Source organism: Hordeum vulgare, chromosome 2H, assembly GCF_904849725.1.
Source record: "Hordeum vulgare subsp. vulgare chromosome 2H, MorexV3_pseudomolecules_assembly, whole genome shotgun sequence".
NCBI lineage: Eukaryota > Viridiplantae > Streptophyta > Magnoliopsida > Poales > Poaceae > Hordeum > Hordeum vulgare.
The window spans coordinates 398,419,988-398,437,855 of NC_058519.1; the positions used below are offsets into that span (position 1 = coordinate 398,419,988).

General features: G+C 45.6%; 1 pseudogene; it reads right to left on the reverse strand.

The window, feature by feature from the left end:
• Positions 1–392: 392 nt before the first annotated feature.
• Positions 393–12,877, reverse strand: LOC123427586 (annotated as a pseudogene).
• Positions 12,878–17,868: the final 4,991 nt, after the last annotated feature.

Sequence of the window (17,868 nt, forward strand, 5' to 3'; positions counted from 1 at the left end):
CCGTTGATTCGAGAAATTGACACGAGCGCTGCCTTTTCATTTTCCGTTAGAGAATAAAATGCAAGTGCGCGCTGTGATTTGAACAAAGATGAAAAATATTGATTGATTCTGCCATGTATGCACCATGAACAATTTTGAACATAAACAAGGTAGCTAGCGTTGCATTGTTCATCCTCGCCGCTTGAAAAACAAACTAAATAAATCAAGTTTAAGCTAGTTTCTTCTACTTGAGTAGCAAAACTGAATAATTAAGCCTGGGGGTTGATGCCACGGGTGGCAAGGCAGGGTAGTTGCCACCCGGTGCAATGTACATGTCTGTCAAAATTGGGTAGGGGACGGCTTTGCCTGCTCCTGCTTGCGCCGTGCATGCCAATGGCACTACGCCGGCTACGTCACAACTCGCGGGGGTCGACGAAGAGCACGCTACCCGGCGGCGCCGACGCCAGCCAGTCGGAGGAGGTGGTGACATTGCTGTCGGAGAGGTTCTTGATGCACCAGATGTCCTCATCGCAGGAGAAGCGGCGCCAGCTCGGGATGGCAGCGGCCGGGTCGTCGGGGGAGAGGTCGGCGGTGACGACGCCGCATGCCGGGTTGTTGTGGGCCATGTTGTGCGTGTGGCTGCAGAGCGTGCGGAGCAGGGCCGGGCCCTCCGGACCGGACATGCGGACGCCGTAGATGAGGTAGGCGCCGAAGGGGCGAAAGATGTCCGGCACGGAGGGCACGCACAGCCATGGTACGACACGGTCTAGCGCCCTGACGGCGGTTGAGCTTGTGCCCGAGGAGCGCCGGTAGGTCGGCGGGGAGGAACTTGGTGTCCTGCGGCGGGAGGAGGCGCGCGTGGGCCGCGGCCGCCAGCGTCGGGGGCAGCTAGAGCAAGCGGTGGCGGCTCGTGACCGGCAGCCACCGCGCGTGCACGGGCCGGCCTAGGAGCTCCGCCGCCGGAACGGCACGTATCCGAACCGGCCAGCAAAGAGCCACAGCGACGCCTTGTTGGACGTCCTGGTCGCCATGGTCGAGTGCGTCGCGCCCCGCTTACGGCTCCACCCCTCCGCCGCCTTCACGAGCGTCGTCGCGACCCCCTGCCGCGTGTCACACAACCGGAAAAAACGCGGCCACCGTCAGCACGCCATTTCTCAAAGAAGAAACTCTCACCAGCCAAATTGAGGAACGAAACGTTTTGCTCACTTAAGAAAGGACTGTGGGTTGATTAACTCAAGACGGATGGACTTTTTCACAAAAATGCCACGACTGACGACCAGAAATCGTATTTGCTTTATTATTAGGGAGAGATTATTAAACTCTCATACCTCACTTATATTATTTTGATAGTCCTTTAAACAACATGTTAATTGGTTTAGGTTATAAATTTAGTCCTAATATAATGGGCATCCAAGAGGGATATAATAGAAACTTTCATATTAAGTGCATTGAATATGATGAGAAGTTTGATTCCTTGCATGTAGTTTTGAGATATAAATATGATAATATGAGAGTCATGCTAGTAAGTAATTGTGAATTAGAAGAAATACTTGTGTTAAATCTTGTGATTCCCGTAGCATGCACGTATGCTGAACCGTTATGTGATGAAGTCGGAGCATGATTTGTTTAATGATTGTCAACCTTTCTGTGGAGGTCGGGATCACGAGATGGTTAACTCCTACCAACCATTTCCCCTAGGAGCATGCGTCTAATACTTTGCTTCAATAACTAATAGGCTTTTGCAATAAGTATGTGAGTTCTTTATGACTAATGTTCGGTTCATGGATTATACGCACTCTCACCCTTCAACCTTTGCTAGCCTCTCAAGTACCACGCAGCTCTCGCCGGTACATTAAACCCACCTTCCTCAAAACAGACACCATATATTTTCCTCAAAACAGCCACCATATCTACCTATTATGACATTTTCATAGCCATTCCGAGATATATTTTCATGCAACACCACCGTCTCGTTCTTATGACACGCACCATCACTTCCATATTGCTTATAGAGTCATATTTTGTTCTAGATATCGAGTTGTAATCTTTGAGTCGTAAGTAATAAAAGTGTGATGATTTGCATTATTAGAGCATTGTCCCATGTGAGAAAAGGATGATGGAAGATATGATTCCCTCACAAGTTGGGATGAGTCTCCGGACTTTACAAAAGATAAAAGAGGCCAGTGAAGCCCATAAAAAAGTAAAAGAGGCCAAAGAAGCCCACAAAAAAAACACAGAGAAAAAAAAATGAGAGAAAGAGAGAAGGGACAATGCTACTATCTTGTTCCACACTTGTGCTTAAAAGTAGCACCATGTTCTTCATAGAGAGTCTCCTATTTTGTCACTTTCATATAACTAGTGGAATTACATATTTTGCACAACCACTTAGTTTCCTTTTTGAGATTTCATACACTTATAGCTCTAGTGCATTTGGTGCATGGCAATCCCTACTCACTCACATTGATATCTATTGATGGGCATCTCCATAGCCCGTTGATATGCCTAGTTGATGTGAGACTATCTTCTTCTTTTTTTACAACCTCCACCATACTCTATTCCACCTATAGTGCTATATCCATGGCTCGCGCTCATGTATTATGTGAGAGTTGAAAAGTTTTGAGAACATAAAAAGTGTGAAACAATTGCTTGATTTTCATCGGGGTTGTGCATGATTTAGATACTTTGTGTGGTGAAGATGGAGCATAGCCAGACCATATGATATTGTAGGGATAACTTTCTAAGACCATATTATTTCAAAAGGAAGCAATCGCCTTATTAGTATACTTGAAGTATACTTTGTGTGGTGAAGATGGAGCATAGCCAGACCATATGATTTTGTAGGGATAACTTTCTAAGACCATGTTATTTCGGAAGGAAGCAATCGTCTTATTAGTATACTTGAAGTACTATTGTTTTTATGTCAATATTATACTTTTGTTTTGAATCTTATGGATCTGAATATTCATGCCACAATAGAGAATATTACATGGATAAATATGTTAGGTAGCATTCCACATCAAAAATTCAGTTTTTATCATTTACCTACTCGAGGACGAGCAGGAATTAAGCTTGGGGATGCTTGATACGTCTCCAACGTATCTATAATTTTTGATTTGTACATGCTATTATATTATCTGTTATGGATTTTTTATATGCATTAATTCATATGTTGTTTTAAAATTATTTTTGGGACTAACCTATTAATCTAGGGTCTAGTGCCAGTTTCTGTTTTTACCATATTTTTGAGTTTTTCAGATAAGGAATATTAAATGGAGTCCAAACGGAATAAAATCTCCGGAATGATTTTTCTTGGACCAGGAGAAACCTAGAAGACTTGGAGTAGGGGGGCAGGGCACCTGCCGGGAGGCCATAAGCCTCCAGGGCGCGCCCTAGGAGGGAGTTGTGCCCCCTGGCTTGTGGGTTCCCTACAGGTCTCCTAACCCTATTCTTCGGCATATAAATTCCCAAATATTCCCCCATTGCAAAAAAAGAGCCACGAAAACACTTTTCCGCCGCCGGGAGCCCCTGTTCCTGTGAGATCCATCTGGGAGGCTTTTACGGTAATCCGTCGGAGAGGGAATTGATCACGGAGGGCATCTACATCAACTCTAGTGCCCCTCCGATGATGTGTGCGTAGTTCACCACAGACCTACGGGTCCATAGCTAGTAGCTAGATGGCTTCTTCTCTGTCTTTGATCTGCAATACCATGTTCTTCGTGATCTTCATGGAGATCTATCCGATGTAATACTCTTTTGCGGTGTGTTTGTCGAGATCCGATGAATTATGAGGTTATGTTCAGATTATCTATGAAAATTATTTGAATCTCTTTTGGATTCTTATATGCATGATTTCATATCTTAGCAAGTCTCTTTGAGTTATTGGTTTGGTTTGGCCAACTAGATTGGTAATTCTTGCAATGGGATAAGTGCTTAGTTTTGGGTTCAATCTTGCGGTGTCCTCACCCAGCGACATAGTAGGGATAGCGAGGCACGTATTGTATTGTTTCCATCGAGGATAAAAAGATAGGGTTTTCATCATATTGCTTGAGTTTATCCTCTACATCATGTCATCTTACTTAATGTGTTACTGTGTTCTTCATGAACTTAATACTCTAGGTGCAGGTAGGAGTCGGTCGATGTGTGGAGTAATAGCAGTAGATGTAGAATTGTTTCGGTCTACTTGACACAGACGTGATGCCTATATGCATAATCATTGCCTTAGATATCTTCATAATTATTTGCTTTTCTATCAATTGCTCGACAGTAATTTGTTCACTCAGCGTGTTATTTTTCTTTATGAGAGAAGCCTCTAGTAAAACCTATGGCCCCCGGGTCTATTTTCCATATTATACTTTCAGATCTATAAACCAAAAATACCAAAAATATATTGGTGCAATTTATTTACTTTTGTTTCCGCAATCTTTTATATTTATCTCTATCATATTTAGTCCTTGCAAATAACTCTGAAGGGATTGACAACCCCTTTTTAGCGTTGGGTGCAAGAGTTTGATTATTTGTGTAGGTACTACGATTGGGGCCTTGCTTGTTCCTCCTATTGGATTGATACCTTGGTTCTCAATAAAGTGAGGGCAATACTTATCTACTTCGCTGCATCACCCTTTCCTCTTCAAGGGAAAACCAACGCAAGCTCAAGAGGTAACAATAACCTATTCGGTCTTCTTCGGCACAGTACTCTCGATAGCTTCCAGCACGAGCTATCCGATCTTCGCCAACAAGGCACTACAAACCGTTGGTAGCATTGGTACAAGATATTACATAGTCAGTTGGCAGTGCATCTCAGGGGTCATTTCCACAACAATTTGGTCACCAATGTTTTTTCACTGAATACGGTGGATTGGTAATATATTTTTTTACGAATCCTAGAGTACACCGTCTGACATGAAGGTACTCAATATCATCATGGTCTAAGAAGTGAGTATATATTAACATATGTATGACAACACTTAATAACATGTGATGATGTGATGATGATGTGTTACCAGTTGTGTCTATTCAACATCGTTGTTCCCATAACAATGTGCTCTCATTGTTGTCGAGATCCTTATTACTTTAAGAATGCCTTGTGATCTAGAAAACAGGATCATCATGAAACACATGAGCTAGTCTTATAGGTGAGACTAGGAACATATTTATGTGTTACATTTCTACGGAAGCAAGTGAGTTTTCTTCTGCGTGTCATATTCAAGAATAATTGTAATTATAGAATAGGATATAAATATTACTTACAAACATGGAAATAAATAACAAAAAATAGGGATTTTTATATCTTTACCCATGGTTCCTTAGCTCTACTCATTCATCCCCATGCTCTTAACATTTGCTCACTTTTCCCCACTCCCTTGTCCGAAACCCTCACAAATAGTCACACCGGGGGATGTCGTCGGGTCAAAGGTTTAACCGTTAACTACTCACGAGTGGGGCCGCGTTGGACTATGTCACCCGTTGGACCTAACGAACGGGTCTGGCCCGCCCCATTTCTGGCCGCAAGGACGCCGAACGGACAGGCACGCGCTTTCTACTCGTCTGCTTCGGGGACGTGTGGCGGCCTTCCAACTACCCCCACGTCCCAAAGTAAATGTGCATGTGCGGCGGGCCTCGATCGTCAGCCACCCATGTTCGGGTCGTCATCCTTTTTTAAGTGGAAACACATGGAGCGGCCAGTCCACATCAGTTTCAACCCTTCTAAAGCGAAGCCAGCCCCGTCCACCCCCGGTAGGATCTGCAAACCCTAGCCCGCTAGCGACAAACCCTAGCCAGCACCCACCATGGGCATCTTCTCATGGGTCGGCTCGAGCTCCAGCAAGAACAAGGGCAAGGCCCCCACCGCCCTTGGTGTGTGTTGCCCCCATTGTCGTCTTCCGGTCCGCCTACGCACTGGATTAGCGTCCCAATGCCCGAGGTGAGGTGGCATTGGGAGCACCACATTCGTCTCTCCAACCCCGACGTGGTCCTACCACATGGCTAGCACTTGGATCCGGAGAGGATCCAAGTGCCCGCGGTATCACGGTCGGCGAGGGTGCATGCGGAGTAGGTGAGGCGCTAGCGGCAGCAGCTCATACCTCAACAGCGGCTCAACCCGATGTATGCTGAAGACTCTCCCGATTGGGAGGTCCCGTTTGCGTTTGAGCACGAGGAGCAGCACTGGCGTGGCGTCCGCGACGTGCATGTTGGCACCCCGTCGCCCCTTGCACTGCGCGATGAGCACTAGGAGGCGGAGGCTGCATACCAGGAGGCGCTGGCAACCGCCCTTCGTGAAAGTGAGGAGGAAGAGCGACGCAATGAGGAGGAGGAGGAGGTGGCTTACCACACGCGGATGGCGAAGAACACTGCGCTCTCCGATATCGACGACTGCGTCGTGCCATCGTTGGCACCGCCGTCCCCTGCTAGGCTTGAGTTAGCGCCAACCGCCCTCAAGCCCCACGTATCATATGGGAGCGGGTGGTGCGCGAGTGGGTAAGCGCGCCACCCGTCTGGATGAGGGTGACGCTGGAAAAGGAGCGGATCTACCTGGAGCACTGGCGACAGCAACACCTGCGGGTGGAGCGTGAAGAGGGTAAGCGGCTCGAGGAGTAGGAAAAGGACGCCAAGGCACAGGAGGAAGAGTGTCGTATCGAAGCCTAGGCAGTGGCGGTGCACACACTGGCGGACGACGTCGCCACGGTCTCGGAGACGGCGTTCCGCTGGGTTGGCCCAACGCCGACCCTCGTCGACCTCACTGGCCCAAACAACAAAGACGAGGACGCCTAGGGCTGCGTGCCTCCTTGTTTTTATTCTAGTTTTAATGTTTTTAGTTTGATATCATTTTACTTAATACATGGCAGACTTGTGAACTATTGCCGACCTTTGTGGCCAAAATTAATGTTTAATTAAAGTTAATGTAGGGTGATGTGAAGTGATGTGATGTTTGAATGTGATGTCATGTGATAGAAATAGGAGCACATATTGTTGATGTAATCAAATCGCAGACCACTTTTAATAGAAATTGTTATAAAATAGTTTAAAATAAAAAAATAAGGAATAAGTTCAGATCCTTCTTAAATATTAGCCATATGCATGTTAAATATAAGGTCCATGCCCAATATGAGATCATTTTGAAAAACTATGACATGCTTAGGCCTGAAATTTGAATTTGAATTAACCTTTGAATTATAAACAACATTCGAAATTCATTGCTCTGTGATGTGATGGTGCAATGATTTTGAATTATTACACATCTTAGATGATCAATCCGATGTATCTGCGTAGTCATAAGAAATATGCCATGCTGATGAGCTCCGAAATTAGGGTAAGAAGACATTTTTTAATAGAAATCATTATAAAAATAGTTTAAAATTTCAAAAATGAAAAATAAGTTTAGATCCTTATCAAATATTAGGCATATGCATGTTAAATATAGGGTCCATGCCCAATATGAGATCATTTTGAAAAACTATGACATCATTTTGAAAGAGTGCAGACGCAGTATCCAGTTATCGTGCCACACCCCTAGTGCTTTTACCATTGCCAACCCTCAACATTAAGCCTCTTTTAGAAACCCAAGCCATGACCATAGCCATCCATGAACAAGAAGCATTACACATAAACATTGTATCATGTAGCTTGCCATTGGGGTAGTAGAGGGATTTTAGAACTTGACCACTCAAGCTATCAGGTTTAGTGATGAGATGCCATGCCCGATGAGCAAAGCTTTATTAAAAAATGATAGTCGTCAAAGCCTACTCCCCTTTATCCTTACGATGCATCACTTTCTCCCAAGCCTTCCAATGAACTTTTTTATTACCTTTTGATGCACGCCAATAAAAATTCGACCATATCCGTAAGATCATCACATACCGCGGAGAAAACTTTGAAGACACCCATAATGTATGTTGGTAGGGCCTGAGCAACTGACTTCGTGAGTACTATTCTCTAGCAGGTTAAGCCAAGTGCCCATATTGGTCTCCATGAGCCTCTTGATCAAGCTAGCTTGAAGATCTGGAATTTCCATTGACATACGGTTATCTGTAGTCGGCTCACCAAGATATTTCTCCTCAAAACCATTCTTTTCCAAATTAAGGACCTCCTAACTTGATTCTTAAAAATAAATGGAGAAGACTCATCAAACATAAACGAGTACTTGTTATAACTCTGAATCTTTCCACTAGCTAAACCATAAAGATCTAGGAAAGTTTTAACATGTGATGCTTGATCACGAGGGGCCTCGACAAATAGCATAGTGTCATCCGTGAATAAAGGTGTGATATACCAGGAGCTCCGCGACACACTTTTTCGGATAAATATTATTGACGTCACATTTTGCTTGAGAATGGAAAAAAGACACTTTCATAAGCCTTTGATAAATCCAATTTGTAAGCACAATAGCTAATTGAAGGGTCGTCTCCATGATTTATATGATGAATACACTCACAAGCAACTAGGGCATTATCAGCAATCATCGTGCCCTTTCATAAGCATTTTCGTAATTCTCCTCAAGAAGTTTTAGTCTACCCTTTCATAAGATTTTGATAAATCCAGTTTATAAGCACAATAGCTCACTAAAGGGTCATTTATGTGATTAATATGATGAATGCACTCAAAATCAACTAGGACATTATATGTAGTCACTCTGCCACGGAAAGCACTGAAGAAATAATCCCATCTAAAAGTATTTTTGAAAGGAGGAATACCCTTGGCATATGCATCAAAGCGATGAATACAACCATCTTATTATAATATTGTACAGGACTCAACAAAACAAGACTTAGGAAGTCAGCCTAGCTCGGCTAGTGAAGTGGATGTACAACCGAGCCACCCAGGTTCAAGTCCCCACGGACGCGAATTTGGGTTCTTATTATTTCAAAAACAAAATTGCTATGGGGGGTTCCCCTTACAGTTTTCCTTAAAAAAACAAAAAACTCCCTCGAGTATTAGATTTGTGTCAAGTCAAACTTTGTAAAGTTTCACCAAATATATATATTGAAAAATATCAATATCTACAATACCAAATATATATTCCATGAAAGCACACTACATAATGAATCTAACAATATTGATTTGGCATTGTGAATGTTGATACCTTTTCTATAAATTTGGTCAAAATAGAGATACTTTGATTTCAAACAAAACTTATGTGCAGACTAAAAAGGACCAGAGGGAGTACATGGATCAATCCGAAGCCACCTTCGCAAGTACTCTTGCTACAACTATAATCTTGATGATGTTCCATCGCCACATATCAACACACTACATTATTCTAGTGGCGTCAACAAGCCGCCCGCTCGCAGAGCGAGAGAACCAACGGTTATAGCTAGAGCTTGTGCGCGCACAGCTTGTGCGTGCTCTAGGATCAGTTTTCGCCATCTTCCATCGTCCCACCTTCAGGAGTGATCCACGTATCCACCTCATCAGTCCATATTGTCCTTGACGTCACCGTGATGCCAAACAACACCACCATCATGCACGAATCCATCCACACGCGTCCGTTGTCAAAAATCCGTTGTGTCATGCCGCTCAGGTCCACCTTTGGCCTTGCGGTAGATGTAACATCGCTCCTCCTCTTGCCCCCTCCATCCATCACTTGTTCCAAAACGATGCCCCCATGAGGGATAACGACACCAAAGGCGACGTCATCATCCCATCTGGTAGACCCGTATCTAGGGTTTCCCCCGAAACATCTCGATCGAGTAGACATGACCTCTAACGATGATGTCTCGAGAAGGAAACGATTTTCATTAGAAATCATGTCGTCCTGATCTCGTGGTTGGCAAGAACCTCTAGGATCTGAAGTATGTCTAGAGAGGGTGATTAGACTACTTGACCAAATAAAAAGTAAGATTTTTCCCAATTTTAGTTGTGGGACAATTTTAGCAATTGTAACTAGTCAAGTACACCCTACACATGCATATCTAAGAGTATAGCAGCAGAAAGTAAAGATATGAAGATGTAAGTAGAGGGTAGGGAAAGGAAAATCAAACGCAAAGGTTGAAACGGCGATTGTTGGCGTGGTTCTGATAGGTGGGTCTATCGTACGTCCACGTTAGTGGAGACTTCAACCCACAGAGGGTGACGGTTGCGAGAGTCCATGAAGGGCTCCACCCACAAGGGGTCCACGAAGAAGCAGCCTTGTCTATTCCACCATGGCTTACGTCCACACAGGACTAGCCTCACTCGGGGTAGATCTTCACGAAGTACGCGATCTCCTTGCCCTTACAAACTTCTTGGTTCAAATCCAAAACACGAAGTAGGAGGCTCCCAAGAGACACATAACCAATCTTGAAGGCGCCACCCTTCAAAAGGTAATAGATGTTGTAGAACGATGAACTCCTTGCTCTTGTGCTTCAAGAGATAGTCTCCTCAACACTCAATCACTCTCTCATAGATTTGGCATCGGTAGGAGAGATTGATTTGGTGCAAAGAAACTTGCGAAGGCTATAGATCAAGTTTCTAATGGATGGATTGGAATCTCTTCATCTCAACACATGAGTAGGTGGCCCTCTCTCAGAAAATGGATATGGCAAGTGTGTGTGTGTGTGTGTTCTGAGTGCTTCCTGTGCGAATAAAAGGTGGTGGAGGGGTATATATAGGCATCTCCCAAAATCGACAGACCAGAAAGTTGGTCACTGACTTTCGGTGGCACCGATATGGAAGTTGGTGGTACCGAGAGATTAGGGTTTGACAAAGGTTCTATCTTTGGAAAAATTGGTAGGGCCAAAATGGAATTCTTGATGGCACCGATTTTTATGTGTAGGCTTTGGACACGGATTTTTGTGAGAGAATTTGTGAGTATTTTTGCTGGCTATCTCTAAGCACTTGAGCAACCAATTCATCATAAATACCTCACCCACTTTTAATAGTATTGGCTTTCCTATGGACTCGAAAGTGATTTCTCACAAATATAAAATGAAGAGTCCTCTTGCTTGAAGCTTGGCCAATCCTTTCCTTTCATGACATCAACGGGTTTCTCCTCACAATCCTTTAGCCAGTGCTTCTTTGAACGTTCTTGAAATATACTTGGATAGAATCATTTGTTCAATGATACATATGTTGTTATTAATTACCAAAACCACCTTACGGAGCAATTGTGTTTTCACAACCGCGTGCAGCCTCGCCATGAAGATATGTGTCACTACGGGTACTCTAGCATTGATCCTCCATTCCCTCACCGGACCCTCATTGCGCCGTTGGCCATTCATGTGAAGAACCGATGACGGATCTGGATAGGATCCAGATCCATGAAATCCCACCAACGCTAGAGAACCCGTCGGTTCCCGACGGCCATGAGGGCTAGCACCGTCGTCGCACAACCAAGGGCACCGCCCTGGCCGCTACATGTGTTCTCCTCGCTGGACTCGCCCTAGCCGATCCATGAGGGTTAGTGTTGCATCCAGCATCCCGGCCCATTCGACGTTGGGCCCGCCACCACCGCAGCCTATGCCAACAACACGACGGAGGGGAGGCCGCCTCGTGGTTGACTACTGGAGTGCTTAAGATCGCCCCCCTAGCGGCACCCTAGGGAGGCATCGTGAGGGGGGTCTTGTGTTTCTAAATCACCCTATCTAGTAGTGGTCTCATCATGTTCACCAAGTTCTTAGAGACGACCTTATAAATCACATTATTACATATACATAAACTTATAGGCCTAAAATCTAAAAGTTTGGTAAGATTAGCAGGTTTCGGGATAAGAATGATGGAAGTTCATTTACACCCTCTCGTATGGTAGTACAAAATCAGGGTTATTTACGCAAAACCACCACAGTTTAGGCTAGGGTAACAACTTGGTAGTACATTTGTGACAAGGCACAAATAATCACCATCTCCGCGACTAACCTATAACATCGAGCACTGATTATTTGATAAGTTCATGAAAACGGCAAAACTGACAAGTTGACCCCACCTGTCGGGTTCACGTGGCGAAGACCAAAATCTTTGATCGACTGATGTGGCAAATGATATGTGGTCCCCACCTGTCAATGACTAGAGGGTCATCTTCTTCACAACATTCTATCTATTGGGCATTCCATCGAGCACCTTCTGTGCATTCATACTCTTGTCACTGAGGATGACACAACATGCTGTGGGTGGTCCCACCTATCAATGACTAGAGGGTCATCTTCTTCACAACATTCTATCTATGGGGCATTCCATCGAGCACCTTCTCTGCGTTCATACTCTTGTCACTTAAGACGACATATCACGATGTGGCACGCCATCGAACACACCCTCCAACAATGAAGCCCGCTGAAGCGTGGGTGATGAAGGTGCCCTCCATCCTGGCCGTGAGTTCGCAAAGCTCTTCCTGTCCACCTACCAGGGTGCAGCGGTTTGTGGTTGGAGGTGGAGAAGACAATTGTAGCGTGACCGATTCTGGACGTTCGGGTTGGAGGCGGAGCAGTTTGAGAAGCCACGTCGTTTAGACAGGTGGGCCCTATTTATCGGTTTCGGTGTTGAATTCAATAATCAGTGCTCACCGTTATAGGTTAGGCGTAGAGTTGGTGAATTTTTTTTCCTTATATCAAGTTATTACCTTAGCCTCGACTGTGATAATTTTGTGTAAATAACTCACAAAATCACCACTCGTACGTATAAGTAAGATTTTATAAATCGACCAGCTCACACGCATACATAGCCTCTTGCCACATGTCGTATTATTCTTTCATGACTGAGTATCACCCTGCACGTATCCGCCGTAGCCTCTTGCCACACGTTCTATTCTTGTACGAGTTTTTTTTTTGACGGACCATGAGCATGTATCCGCTTCGGAGTCGGATGCAAAGCCCGTTCAACAGACCGGCCAGGGAACGGCCGTCTGGTAGCTATAAAAACGTGGAAGGGATACAGCTCGGTCCCTCGTCCTACCTGCATCGGAAGTTCGGAACTCGCTGGGCAACATCTGCGCCATGGCGACCGGGCAATCCCGATACGGCTACGGGAAGCTGATGGTAAGCTACGGCGGGAAGCTCCATCGCTTCTCCGAAGGCGGCGGGACGCGGTACATCGGGGGCGAGCACCTGGTGGTGACGGTTAGCCAGTCCATCTCGCTGCACGAGCTCCCCGACCGGCTGGCCACGGCCGTGGGCTGCTTCAACATCGCTATCAAGTACGTCCGCCCCGGCGAGCCCCTGGACGCGCTCCACAATGTGGTGACCGCCGGCGACGTCCGGGACCTGCTAGATTGGGTGCTATACCGGGACATCCATCTCAAACTGCTCCGCCCCAACCCAGCGGACATCCCTCAAGTCCGGGTCTTCGTGGACCGCGTGGATGGGCGGTCGCCGCTCCCGGAGGCGCTCTTCACTCCCGCTCCAAGCACGCCGAGCGCAGCGCCCGCCGAGGAGCCGGTGTCTCTGCCCTCGCTCAAGCGGCGAACTGCGTCGGCTCCTTAGCTGTCAACAAAGTTGCCGGACCACACGTCGCAGCCCTTCTCTCCGGCTCCGGGCCTCATCCATCGGAGCGTATCGGCGCCTTCACTGTCACGGCCGTCAACGGGGGCCGGCACAACATCTTCTACGACGACAATTGCGAGAAACACACGTGGGATGTCGCACCCAACGCGGCAATGCAGGCGCTCCCGGCTCCGGTGTTGGTGTTGCTGATGCCAGTAGCGCCGGTCATAGTGTACCAGGACTACCAGCCCGTGATCCCAGTATACCAGGGGTTCGTCGTGCGTGATTGTGATGTGCACCGCCTCAAGCAGATCAGGTAGATCTCACCAATTAATCATCGTATAGAGTGCAAACTTGATCGTCTTTGATAAAAAAAAATTGTGTTCATCCTTTCAAAATAAAAGATAAAAAAAAGTGTAGTCTTATATGCAGGTGTCACTCTCATGTACCACTACCAATTAGCTATGATATGGACAGTATTGGTGAAGGCGCAATACAAGGAGCCAACAACCTTGACGTGAAGAAACTCAATCTCAAGTTTATTATTAGTGTTTTGACGACATGCAAGTGATAGCTTTTGAGTACTTAGTTGACATGATCATCCTATTTTGTTCATGTGTTCGAATTTTCCTCCTTTTGGCAATATCAATGTTTGATATTTTACTTTTCCTTTGTAACAAGGTTTGATCTCTTTTTAATCCTTTGTAACAATGTAATGAGTTGTGATCTACTACACATGTACAGACTATCCTCTCTTACTGTGAGGTCTACGCTTGGCCAATCTCGACAAGCGATTACCTTTAACGTGTATTCCTTATATCTAAATTGTAGCATACACAAGGTAATGGTCATGTAGCCTATTACTGTGAGATCTAAGTGATCTTCAAAGTGTTATATTCACACAATTGAGGTTGACAATTTTTCAAGTTTACACTTGAGTATCGATTTTTTGCATTTTTATTACACAACCATGATGGTTTTCTAATTTACCGCCCGCAAATTAATTATCTCTGGTTCCCCATGTAGGCAAAGATGACTGCCAAAGAATTTCAGGAGCTTGCCCTCAATGGCCACAATTACCCTACATGGGCTATGGACATCAAGATCAGTCTTGCGTCCCGTGGGATAGCGCGTGCAATCCAGCCCCCGGAGATTCCTCTCCCGGCTGGAGCCACGCCGCTGACAAAACAGCAGAATTATGCTGCCTTATTCATCATAAGGCACCATATTCATCCAGATCTCAAGTCTGAGTATTTACAGGAGGAATCTCCTAGTACTCTGTTTCTGGGCCTCAAAACGAGGTATGAACAGCAGAACGCAGTAGTCCTGCCAGAAGCACTCCATGATTGGACTCATCTCCGCCTTCAGGATTTCAAGTCCATTGGTGAGTACAATCATGTTGTTCATAAGATATGTTCCAAACTACACTTTTGTGAGAAGGAACCTACTCAGGGGGAGATGATAGAGAAAACTTTATCTACTATGCTCCCTTCGGATAGGATCCTCCAACAGCAATATCGTGCTCGCAACTACACTGTCTATTCCGAGCTTATTCGCATGTTACTTCAGGTTGAAAAGCATGATGAGCTACTCGCTAAGAATGGCTCTCAGCGCCCAGTTGGGGCACAACCTTTACCTGAAGTTCATCTGAATGTTGTGAATAGACAGAAGTTTAATGGTACCTTTCGAGGTAAACATTCCAATTCTGACCACAAGCACAAGCGAAATGGGAACAGAAAATTCAGAAACATGGGCAAGGGAAAAGACACTTCAAAGCCAAAGTTCGATAAATCTAAACTTTGCAACAAGTGTGGATGCTACTCGCATTCTACTGAAAAATGCTCAATGCCCAAGCATTTGGTCATGTTGTACCAGCAATCTCAGGGACGCAAAGCACCTCAAGGGAAAAGGCTTGAAGCTAACTTCAACCTACATCCGCATAGCGCAAATGGAGCTGGTGATTCGCATGATATTCCTCCTGGACCGAGCAACGCCTGTTGGGGAACGTCGCAGGGGAAACAAAAAATTTCCTACGCGCACGAAGACCTACCATGGTGATGTCCATCTACGAGAGGGGATTTCCGATCTACGTACCCTTGTAGATCGCACAGCAGAAGCGTTAAGAAACGCGGTTGATGTATTGGAACGTCCTCACGTCCCTCGATCCACCCCGCGAACCGTCCCATGAACCGTCCCGCGATCCGTCCCACGATCCGATCCGATCTAGTGCCGAACGGATGGCACCTCCGCGTTCAGCACACGTACAGCTCGACGATGATCTCGGCCTTCTTGATCCAGCAAGAGAGACGGAGAGGTAGATGAGTTCTCCGGTAGCGTGACGGCGCTCCGGAGGTTGGTGGTGATCTAATCTCAGCAGAGCTCCGCCCGAGCTCCGCAGAAACGCGATCTAGAGGTAAAACCGTGGAGATATGTGGTCGGGCTGCCGTGGCAAAAGTTGTCTCAAATCAGCCCTAATAGCTCCATATATATAGGAGGAGGGGAGGGGAGGCTTGCCTCGAGGCTCAAGGAGCCCCAAGGGCTGCGCCACCAAGGGAGGAGGAGTCCTCCTCCAATTCTAGTCCAACTAGGATTGGAAGGTGGAGTCCTTCTCTCCTTTCCCACCTCCTTTTTTTCTTTTCTCTTTAATTTTCTATCTCTAGCGCATCGGGCCTTCTTGGGCTGTCCCACCAGCCCACCAAGGGCTGGTGCGCCACACCCAAGGCCTATGGGCTTCCCCGGGGTGGGCTGCCCCCCTCCCCCCCCCCCCCCCCTCCCCGGTGAACGCCCGGAACCCATTCGTCATTCCCGGTAACTCTGAAAACCTTCCGGTAATCAAATGAGGTCATCATATATATCAATCTTCGTTTCCGGACCATTCCGGAAACCCTCGTGACGTCCGTGATCTCATCCGGGACTCCGAACAACATTCGGTAACCAACCATATAACTCAAATACGCATAAAACAACGTCGAACCTTAAGTGTGCAGACCCTGCGGGTTCAAGAACTATGTAGACATGACCCGAGTGATTCCTCGGTCAATATCCAATAGCGGGACCTGGATGCCCATATTGGATCCCACATATTCTACGAAGATCTTATCGTTTGAACCTTAGTGCCAGGAATTCATATAATCCCGTATGTCATTCCCTTTGTCCTTCGGTATGTTACTTGCCCGAGATTCGATCGTCACTATCCGCATACCTATTTCTATCTCGTTTACCGGCAAGTCTCTTTACTCGTTCCGTAATACAAGATCCCGCAACTTACACTAAGTCACATTGCTTGCAAGTCTTGTGTGTGATGTTGTATTACCGAGTGGGCCTCGAGATACCTCTCCGTCACACGGAGTGACAAATCCTAGTCTCGATCCATACTAACTCAACGAACACCTTCGGAGATACCTGTAGAGCATCTTTATAGTCACCCAGTTACGTTGCGACGTTTGATACACACAAAGCATTCCTACGGTGTCAGTGAGTTATATGATCTCATGGTCATAGGAACAAATACTTGACATGCAGAAAACAGTAGCAACAAAATGACACGATCAACATCCTACGTCTATTAGTTTGGGTCTAGTCCATCACATGATTCTCCTAATGATGTGATCCCGTTATCAAGTGAGAACACTTGCCTATGGTCAGGAAACCTTGACCATCTTTGATCAACGAGCTAGTCAACTAGAGGCTTACTAAGGACAGTGTTTTGTCTATGTATCCACACATGCATTGTGTTTCCAATCAATACAATTATAACATGGATAATAAACGATTATCATGAACAAAGAAATATAATAATAACTAATTTATTATTGCCTCTAGGGCATATTTCCAACAGTCTCCCACTTGCACTAGAGTCAATAATCTAGTTCACATCACCATGTGATTCCAACGAATCCAACACCCATATAGTTATGGGGTCTGATCACGTCTTGCTCGTGAGAGAGGTTTTAGTCAACGGTTCTCAAACTTTCAGATCCGTGTGTTCTTTACAAATCTTTATGTCATCTTATAGATGCTGCTACTATGTGCTATTCGTAAATACTCCAAATATCTACTCTACTATACGAATCCGTTTCACTACTCATAGTTATTCGGATTAGTGTCAAAGCTTGCATCGACGTAACCCTTTACGACGAACTCTTTAACCACCTCCATAATCGAGAAAAATTCCTTAGTCCATCAGTTACTAAGGATAAATTTTGACCGCTGCTAGTGATTCAATCATGGATCACTCTGTGTACCTCTCAACAGACTTTGAGTCAAGGCACACATCAGGTGCGGTACCCAGCATGGCATACTTCAGATTCTACGGCCAAGGCATAGAAGATTACCTTCGTCTATTCTCTTTATTCTGCCGGGGTCGGGTTTTGAGTCATACTCAAATTCACACCTTACAACGCAACCAAGAACTCCGTCATTGCTGATCTATTTTGAACTCCTTCAAAAACTTGTCAAGGCATGCATCTTGTTGAAACTTCTATCAAGCGCTTCTGATCTATCTCCA